This window comes from Sorghum bicolor, chromosome 4, assembly GCF_000003195.3.
Source record: "Sorghum bicolor cultivar BTx623 chromosome 4, Sorghum_bicolor_NCBIv3, whole genome shotgun sequence".
NCBI classification, from domain to species: domain Eukaryota; kingdom Viridiplantae; phylum Streptophyta; class Magnoliopsida; order Poales; family Poaceae; genus Sorghum; species Sorghum bicolor.
The window spans coordinates 42483442-42493027 of NC_012873.2; the positions used below are offsets into that span (position 1 = coordinate 42483442).

General features: G+C 42.0%; 2 long non-coding RNA genes across 7 annotated transcripts; one reads left to right on the top strand and one right to left on the bottom strand.

Annotated features, from left to right (window-relative positions):
• On the top strand, window positions 642-3248 carry LOC110434985. Of its 2 annotated transcripts, XR_002452619.1 has the most exons (4): window positions 642-889; window positions 1180-1254; window positions 1546-1915; window positions 2155-3248. It is a non-coding gene; the product is annotated as an uncharacterized LOC110434985 (long non-coding RNA). The 2 variants fall into 2 exon arrangements; XR_002452618.1 differs by having other exon boundaries at window positions 1180-1915.
• LOC110434984 lies at window positions 4653-9332 on the bottom strand. 5 transcript variants are annotated; one of them, XR_002452616.1, is made up of 4 exons: window positions 8819-9332; window positions 7048-7963; window positions 6556-6792; window positions 4653-6490 (listed from the first exon to the last, which is right to left on the bottom strand). It is a non-coding gene; the product is annotated as an uncharacterized LOC110434984 (long non-coding RNA). The 5 variants fall into 5 exon arrangements; XR_002452614.1 differs by having other exon boundaries at window positions 7029-7963; XR_002452617.1 differs by having other exon boundaries at window positions 4653-4788; window positions 4900-6490; window positions 6556-7963; window positions 8819-9330.

The window sequence follows — 9586 nt, forward strand, 5'->3', positions numbered from 1 at the left end:
TGGAACGTCTAATCGGGACCCCCTCGAGACACCCAGGGTCAGCGCTCCAGACATCGACACCTCGTACGGCGTCCGATCCTCGACTTCACCAGGCTCCTTCCTGGAGACGAGTCGGACGTCGACTGACCACGTCGTAACCACTCCGCCGGGTTTGCCGCCGGGTCATATAAGCGTGCATCCACCGAACCAATCCAAGACGGCGCGCAGAGCAGAGTGCAGGGGCACGCGTGATCATCACCAAGCTATTAAGACGGGACGGCTCGAGGTCGTGCCGGTACGGAAGCCTCGAGTAGGTCAGCGCTCCATGCGGCTATCGACTCCAATCCCTACACCTATACATGTACCCTAGGACCTTCCTTGGAACTATAAAAGGAGGGACTCAGGAATAGAAGAGGGGACAACACAGGACCACGCTCATACGTAGAAGAGCTCCACACTTCATACCACGCTTGTATTCGCCCCTGTACAAGCACTTAGGTGCAAGATAATACAAACTCTCTCCCCCCGCTGGACGTAGGGCCTTCTCTTGCCCGAACCAGGATAAACCTTTGTGTCTTCTTGCATCACCATCCGGGAAAGGGAGCACGCATACAAATTTACTCGTTGGTGTGACCCCCCGGGGGAAAAACACCGACAAGTACTAATTGGTATACTTGGAAGAGGCAGTTGAATCTGTGACAAAGTTTGTTGGCAAATGGCTGAAAAAGGTTATCGATAGTGTCTGGCTGCCTGCAAATGATATTTTAAAGGATTGTCAAGGTACATAGCATTACTGAGCAAATGTCAAGCAACAAAGAAGCATATCATAAGATCATGTATGTTGCCATTAATTCAATAACGAGCACCATGTAACCTTTACTGGAGAACAGTTGGATCCAAGATATTTGGGGTATGCTATCTGTCATGGTTGAGTTCATAGATGTTTGGGACTTGGTGACTGTTCAATTTAATCTGTCTGTAGTTGTTTTGTTGTCTATACCTACCTTTTGTTTACAATTATATACCACTAAACTTTTTCTGTTTTACATTTGCCAAGACAGCGCCAGGATAGTGCTTCCTTTGTAGTGCAATTGGATGTTTTAAATTTGCCAAAACTGTTGTGGTGACCTATCATTGCTTACTTACCTTTTATCCATATGCAAATATTTTACCCAGTTTTGCATTCTATACCATAATCAGGTGTTACGCCATCTATGGAGCACATTCTTTGTGTTGATGTATCAGAATTGAGAAGGATCTATGAATTGCTCAGAAGTAAGTCTTCTCTTAAGTTGTAGCATATGTGCAGCATGTTTCTCTATGGAGAACCTCCTGCAACATCTGACGAGTAATATTAAGTTCCATGTAAAGGCATGTGGATTTAAGCTAAAAAAAAGTGGGTGGGTGGGGGTGTCTGATATATTGGTAGGTGTGAAGCTGGTGTAGAATGCTCATTGGAACATGTGTTTCTGACTGTAGTCATGCAATTGTATTGTACATGTTATTTCTTTAGTAACTCAGCTTCAGCTATGACTTTGATGCTTTTTTTTTTTCTCGAACACATAGGAGAGCTATATGTATCTTTGTACTATAAGAAGGAAAAGAGAATATTTTGGTGCAGACAGTATGTACAGGGTTAGGTTAGCTGTGAATACAATCATTGGATGCCTGCCGTGCAGATGCTGTGGGGATCCGACAGAAGGACCCAAGTCCTTGTAGCTTCGGCTTGGCTCCTCACAAGCTCATTTCAACACTCAGCTCCGCATGATGCCCGAGGCTTGATCGGCCCAGTTCCCTGCCGGTTGACGCTTTCTTTTCTCCTCTGCCAAGGCAACTGGTTTCCACCGCCGCTGCCTCTCTCCTCCCATGGTTGTCGTCACAAGGCGACCAGGACCACCACTGGCCTGGTGGCAGTGCCAACAGGCCCCAGCATGAGGTACCCGTCGAGCAGAAGATCTCAAGTCCCTTTGCTGTTGATTAATTGTCGTGGTTGTGCACTTTTTGAAATAGTGAAGTAGTTTTTTTTGTTTGTTCCATGCAGTACCATGGACATCGTTTGTAGTGTTTTTGTTAGTTTAGCTGAAGAAATATTTTCATAGTTCAGTTACCTGCCTTGTCTTAAATACTAGTATAAGTTACCTGTTACATTTCTGAAAATAATGTGCCCCGTTTCAGGCTTGTGCTGCTGAAAGGCAGCATCTGGGTTCTACTGCTGTCATCTTTAAGCACCACAGGAACTAGCCTGCTCTCAACATCTCAGACGTACGATCCACTCACTTTCAAGCTGAACATGGACAACAATCGTATATACAGTCACTCTGCACTTTACATTTCACTTGGTGCTGTCCTTGCCTGTAATCCCAATCTTCACCAATAAATTACCATACATATTACATAAGGATGTGTACACTGATCAAAACAGTCCCATACAATCTCAGAAAAGAGAGACACCATTGCTTCCATACAATCTGTGTGGCCTGTAGTAAAGAATTTCTTTTGTTTGATTCTAGGTGCAATTTTTCCATAGGAATGAAACAAGCAAAAGTCTTCAAAAGTTGGCATCGATGGCATAGCTGTTAAGACACTTGGAAGTGATCAAACTCGGCAAAGTCTGATGCAAAACCTCGCTGTAATGCTGAAGATCTGTTTGGCCTGCTTGGCTGCTTCATCCTCGTGATGATCCCCACTTCATCAGCCAAGGGCGTGTTTGAGAGGGTGAACGGAGGTGGCCAGGCCTGCCCCCAAGGCCTAGGCCGGGTTTAGCCGGTCCAAACGGCTGCAACCAGCTTTCTTTGTGCCTCTGCACGAAACTGGCCTGGTCCAGAGGAGAATGTGTTTGTCAACCAGGCCGCAGCCTGACTTACCATCCAACTACCAAAACGAGATGGTGTTTGTGCACCAGGTCAGAGCCAAGCCCATTGATATGTTGCAGAAATATGAGAAAGCATGCAATCCAAAGGCTTCAGATTTCAATTACATAAAGCCTACATAAAGCCTCAGTTAGTAAGCCTCATCATAAATCAGTTCTTGGCATTACTTCAAACATCACAGGCTAGTCGATCAACTTAATGTTCCTTTAAAGGCAACCATAACAGCAACATAATACAAACCAAATGAGCAGCACCAATAGGCATTAGTGGACATATGCTTGTAGATCAAGCATGTACTGGTCAAGGAAAACAAACATGATCCACACATAATTGTGCCCAGTTACAACATCAGATTTGGGCCTCAGTTACAACATCATAGGCCATTGAAATTTATAAAGTGTAGCACTGAAAGCTAGAAAAGCAGCATCAGCTTCATCCTGATGTTTTATCCCTAGTTTTGAAACCCTGATACAAGTTACTCTCCCCTTTAGCAAGAGCCAGACATAGTTGTGTCCAGTTAGAGTAGACACCTGGGTGCCTACCTTGGTATATAACATACCAGGTCGTCATGGAACAGCTGCAGGACCTATTTATTTGCTGGACAAGTGCAACAAGATTTAGGTACATACATTAGCATGGCCACCAAAAGCAGAAATAGAAATACAGTAATAGGAAGGAAGGTGTTCATCCTAGCAACAACTTGCTTGGGCTCAATGATGCCTTGTGGATTTGAAAACACTTTGGTTTCCATGGCATCTTCATCACAGTCCATGTACTCTAAGAAAGAGGCTACTGCCTCTTTCTTTATTGGAAACCTCTGGTAGCTGTTCTTCTTAAAACCAGCAACCTGGGCATTGCAGTCAGCCCAGTGTTTATACACTCTAGGCTTGTAGCCTTTGTACACAACATACCAAGTCATGTTTCTTCAAAAAAAACTCAAACAACAATTTAGATTTCAATTGTGCCTGCCTTTGATATGAAACTTACATAGCCTCAGTCATAAACCAAAAATTTGAAACAACTATGAATGCGACATTGAAGAGCTTCAGTTTGGTTTTAACCAGATGGAAGGTCTTCCATGCCGCAACCATATGTTGCTTCAGTACTACTCCATCAGACATCATAGGCAACAAATTAACCACATAAAAGGGGCCTCAGATCTTAATGTTTTAATTAAGACAATCATCCCCGGTGGCAACTTTCTTCATCCCAAAGAACTGTTTCATGATTACTATGGGGCCATGAGACACTCCATCCTCAGCCATCAGGTGGTAAGTCCAAGACCTGTTGCAATGGAGACGGATGTATCTCATGGCCTGATGATACCCATGAATGAATGATAGCCATACAAAACAACAACAAATAAACATGTAAAGCCACCTTAGATTGTTAAGAATTGTGGCATCCATGGCATCTGGAGGACCATAAACTTCTTGCCATCATCTTGAGTCATAGACCCAATTGTTGCTAAGTAAAGTTTATGGTTCCTTCAGATGTGATGAATGGCACAAGAAAAACAAGATTCCAACCTCATACATTTTTTGTCATCATAGGCCAAAAAGAAAACCAAAGCCTCAAAGTATGTAATGGAACTCATGCATGCCATGGAAGAATGTCTAGTAAGCATACGTGCCTTTTTCATACAACTAGGTAGCGTGCCTATGTATTGCTACGGGATAGCTAAAATTTTATACTAAAAATACACGGATCGCACAATAAGATGACAATACCGAAAAAATTCAATATCAACGTTAAAGTAACATTTAATCCAAAAAGCAAAGTTTATGAAATTAATACAAGAGCACAGCGTCGCAAGCTCAACTCTGCTTTATATTATAGACATTTTCAGACTCAAATAATATTTCATATCGGTAGGAAGAAATCTTCGATATTCATTTATTTCGTGCGCTAATAACTCCGCGAGTAAGTTCCGCCACATCTTCATACCATCATGTACACAGGTTCGAGTATATATATCAATATTAGTGTCTGTCGCATGGGTAATACTATGTCTTAAAAAATCTCTCACAAAACCTTAAAACAAATTTACCGTATAAATGTATGTGGCTTCGGGTCTGTTCCACATAAACATATACTGTAGAATAATGTATCCACTTGAGTGTCCAAGTAAGATCCCATGACACGGTAATAAGACATATGAAAAACTACATGAATCACGAACAATTAATACCAAAACACATAATTCAGAGATATTCAGAGAGGATGCATGCTATGACATAATGGGCAACTTGTAACTCAGTTTACTCAGATAGGACGCCGCTTAATATTAAATGTCATCTGGGGCTTCGAGTGTAGATATAATTTTCTTCATTTATTTTTTGAATGAATGGACATGACATATAATTTAGATGTAATATAACTTTGAATTACCAGATGGATTAACAGATGGCATGACATATGATTTCGAGAAGCTTGCATCATATATGATTCATGTAGAAGATAACTTCGAATTTTTGACAGGCCAAATCACACGTTCAGTCTTAGACTACTGCATAAAAGATGGTCTACACTACACTAATCAGCTATATGCATTGAAGATTGCTGATACTGCTGAACACTGATCTCATGGGCTTGCTATTGCCTCTAAACTGTGCTACTTGCCATCATCCCTACTATTGGCTGCATGGAACTTTAAGGTCTCTCCTTTTTGTTCACCAATAAAGCCTAAACTACACTGCACATTTGCAGGGTTGCATCACCACAAAATGAGCGCCACTTTCTTATCTGCACTAAACTACTACATTCTTCAGGAGTTTCAGTGCATCATCACTGATTTGTTATAGCACAGACTCCTGGCCTACTCACATGATGGCATCTCATAAATATTATGCTAACAGCCAATGAGTCACACTATTGTTGTTGATGATTTGCAACATGTAAATCCTGTAATTTGCATATTCTTTCTTCCTCTCTTTTACTAAAGCCAACTATTTTCAGTGAAAGTGCATGCTCTCTTATTAGCTGAACATGGCATGTACATTTACCAACGCCTTGTAATCATGTACCTCATGGGCCTAAAATCCTCCTCAGACAGCTACAATCTGCCACCTACTCTCCATCATCTTCTCCCACACATCTACATCCTGGGATCTGACTTTTCCTTATATAAAAAAACTAAAGTCACAACTCTGTTGTGCACCCTCCTCAGATGTAGGGCTCTACTTGCTTACTGTATATATTGTAGTATATCATTTTTCTCAACTAAATCTTCTTGGCTCTCAAACTGCGACTCAAAATCTTTCTTTCTCCGAACTCTCAAATTTACTTGCTTTCACTGAACATGCCAGTCTCACAACTGATCAGACACCACACTACTACTCCCATTGCTCTTGAATTCTACTTCAGAATACTGAACCATCACTGATTTCTCTCAACTTTATCTAGTCCCCACTAACCAATCTAACCACATATGTACATTATCAAGAAAACTGAACTGCTTGTCATCTTTCTATTTTTACCAATAAAATTATCTGAGTTTCATATGCCTGGGTTCAAGATGGCCATGCCAAGACATAAAAAGTTACCTTAGTTACAATACCATTATATTAAGCACAATAACATGGTAGCTGGTTGTGCTCAGCATCAAGCATCAGTGTATCAATGCCAACCATTAACTCATCCTGTAGAGTTTACAAATATAAGCCATGGCAATAAAATTGCAACAATTCAGGGCAAGTTCAGTTACCTGCAGAAAAGTTCTTGCATTCCCTCTTTTTCAAGGTTTAACTTCAGCGAGAAATCACCATTCATTTCCTTACCCGTCTACACCAGATTGTCCAAAATAAACAAAGATTAATCCACAAACATTTTGTACTGCAGAGATAACCTTGTGACCTGGCTTGGTGTTGCTGTTATGGGGACACCAATTCAGCGAGTGATCGCCAACCCTTCCTGCACCTTCTTGAATTATTTATCATTGTCCCTAATAATCAGAGTAAATAGTTTACTGAAACATCCTCAAAATCCCATTAAGTAGGAATCTTACCTATATATAAGCATGGTGTAAATTATTTAGCGACCAAATTTGAACCTTTTGCAATTAAAAGTATAATTCAAACAACTAAGCATCCTTAGTTCCAAGACCTCAAGGTAATAACCCATAACCAACCACAAAATTGACTGAAATAAGCTTGCTACTGAAACAAGTATACATCTAACCTCTGTGTTCATCACTTACTAAAAGAGTGAAACGAAGCAACCATCCACTAATTAAAAGGCAGAAACTCTGAGCTGAGCTGAGTTCATTTGCCACGTGGCATATAGTCTGACATGGATCAATAGCTGATCAAGTAAACACCAGACGCACCATAGCTCTATGTGGATTAGTAGCTGATTTCTGTGAATCTAAGACAAACACTTATTTAGCTTATAAAATCAGTAGCGGCATTGGCAACATCCGTAGTAGTTAGCCGGTTGATGTGCTTTGACCTACAGGTACTGCTAAACAAAAAAAATAGAAAAATGTAGATCCAATTAGCACTCAAACATCACAAAATTGGGCAGTATTAGATTACCTGGAATGAAGCAAAGTAGCCTTGATTTTAGATATGCAGATAGCATAGAAAATTAGAAATCCAATTTATTAATGAAAGCAAGAGATGAGCGGTTCCTCTCCGTCGTCCGGTCGTTCCTAAAATTTTCATTCCATTGCTTCTGGTCCAAGCGGGGTACAGTGGTGTGCATTGATATATGACAGAGTTTGCTAGGAACGCCGCCGCCTACTCCCTTGGCAATCCCTCATCCTCTGTCTCTTTCGTGGCCAAGATATATTGGGAGGCCAGCCAATCACAACTCCCTCAAATTTCAGTTTCATTTAAGTTTAGGCTTTTTCGGCAATATTTATGTAGAACATTAACCGGTCCTAATACAGTGGGGTAATAAATGAAATAATTTTGTTGATATTTTCATGATCATTTAAGCTGAAATACATGCAGTATATCAAAAACCAAATTGCCTGTCTTAAAACAGAGAGAAAAAAGCTACAAGGACTGCCAATCGCCAAACCAAATTTCCAGGACAAGAAGCAAACTTAACTTACATCCGTTCTAGGAGGATATTTTCCATACTGCATCATCATGAACCTTCACATACAGCTGAAATCACAAAGTAAAAGACTCACAAACACTTCCAAATCAAATTGATCAAACCACGGGATAGTGATGTTAAATGTGGAGTATTTTGCAGTGCACAAGCAAACTACAAATAATGCAAATGACATCAAAAACCAATAATTTTAGGATGCTTCAAAAGTTACAGCATTAGATAAATTGGTCAGGACTCAGATTTAAGCCTGAAGCCCTGCAGGAACAACAAGGATTGAGATTAAAGTTTATAGGTAGAAAACACCAAATCAATAAGGCTTATTATAAGGCAATAACATCAAATAACATGTGTGATGAACTGACCAACTGGTGCTGTGTAACCTACTTTCTACATATAGAACTATCTAGAAGAGCAACCCCATCAATGTGTTCTCAAAAAACAGTCTAGAATACAGTCAACAATCATTAGGATGTAAACAGAAGCCGATGGCATGCATCTACATATCACCTATAGATAGTCTTCAAACATAGATGGAATTCTACATCATAAGAACCATACAGGATATAGACCTATGTCTGTGATGACATCTCTAGCACCGCAGATGATATACATATACACTAAACCACTATGTACCTTTGGCCGGAATTCCCACTACAATCCACATTTGTCAAGGGCACAAACTGAAATATCCATGGGGAATTTCAGCATGTTTTGGGCATAGGTAAAGTGACCATTTATGTAGAAGCATTAAGGGGCTAGGGTTTCGGATTAGCACAGCCAAGGAGGGGATTATGTAGGTCCCAGTGAAATCAAAGTTTATCCCCCAATTCCCGAAACCCTAGTTCACGAACTATTGCAAACAAACGCTAAATCTGCATTGAACTGGGCGCCATGGATAATTTTACCTTGGCCGTCGTCGTCATCGTTGCCTTCAGGTGTACCGGGTGGCCGAACTGCTGCCATTGTCGTTGCCGTCGCGAAGATACCCGCTCGTGATGTTTTGCTAAGGGCCGACGGAGAGCTATTGGACAGAGGCGTGTGCGGCTTCGTCCGCGCGCGCACTCTGGCGAGTAGCCCCGCGCCAGTGGCACCTCCGATCCTGTCACCGTGCACTAAGGGCCGACGGGGAGCCGCTGGATGATGGTGCGGGCCCGATGGTGAGGGAGAGGAGGCTGCGGCATTCAGGCTCGGCTTCTCCTGATGGCGACTCATTCGGCGAGTGTGACGACAACACGAGTGCGACGGGGAGGGAGAGGAGGCGGCGGCGTGGGCGCAAGGGCATGCACGGGCAGAGGGGCACATGAGAGAGTGATCCTCGCGATGGAAGGGAGCGTGAAGGGAGGTAGTCGGTGGATTGTGCTGGGCACGCCGCGGGGATGAGGGCCCACCTGACGACGTGACCTATCACGGCTTCTCCTCGCATCGTGGGATCGCAGGTCTGGCGGACCGACGGGAAAAAAATGTCACACCAAAAAATAGTCTTATTTTTGTTCTTTTTAGTTGTAGGAGACAAAAACGGCCTTACCAAACTAGAACACCTAGTAGTTACCAAATGGCTCCCAGGCAAGAAAGAAAGATATTCCTCAAGCCCCAGCCAAACTCCAATACATCTCCTCAAAGTTAGATTCATGGTGACCATCAAATGCAATTTAAACATCAGAATGTTTCAGTCC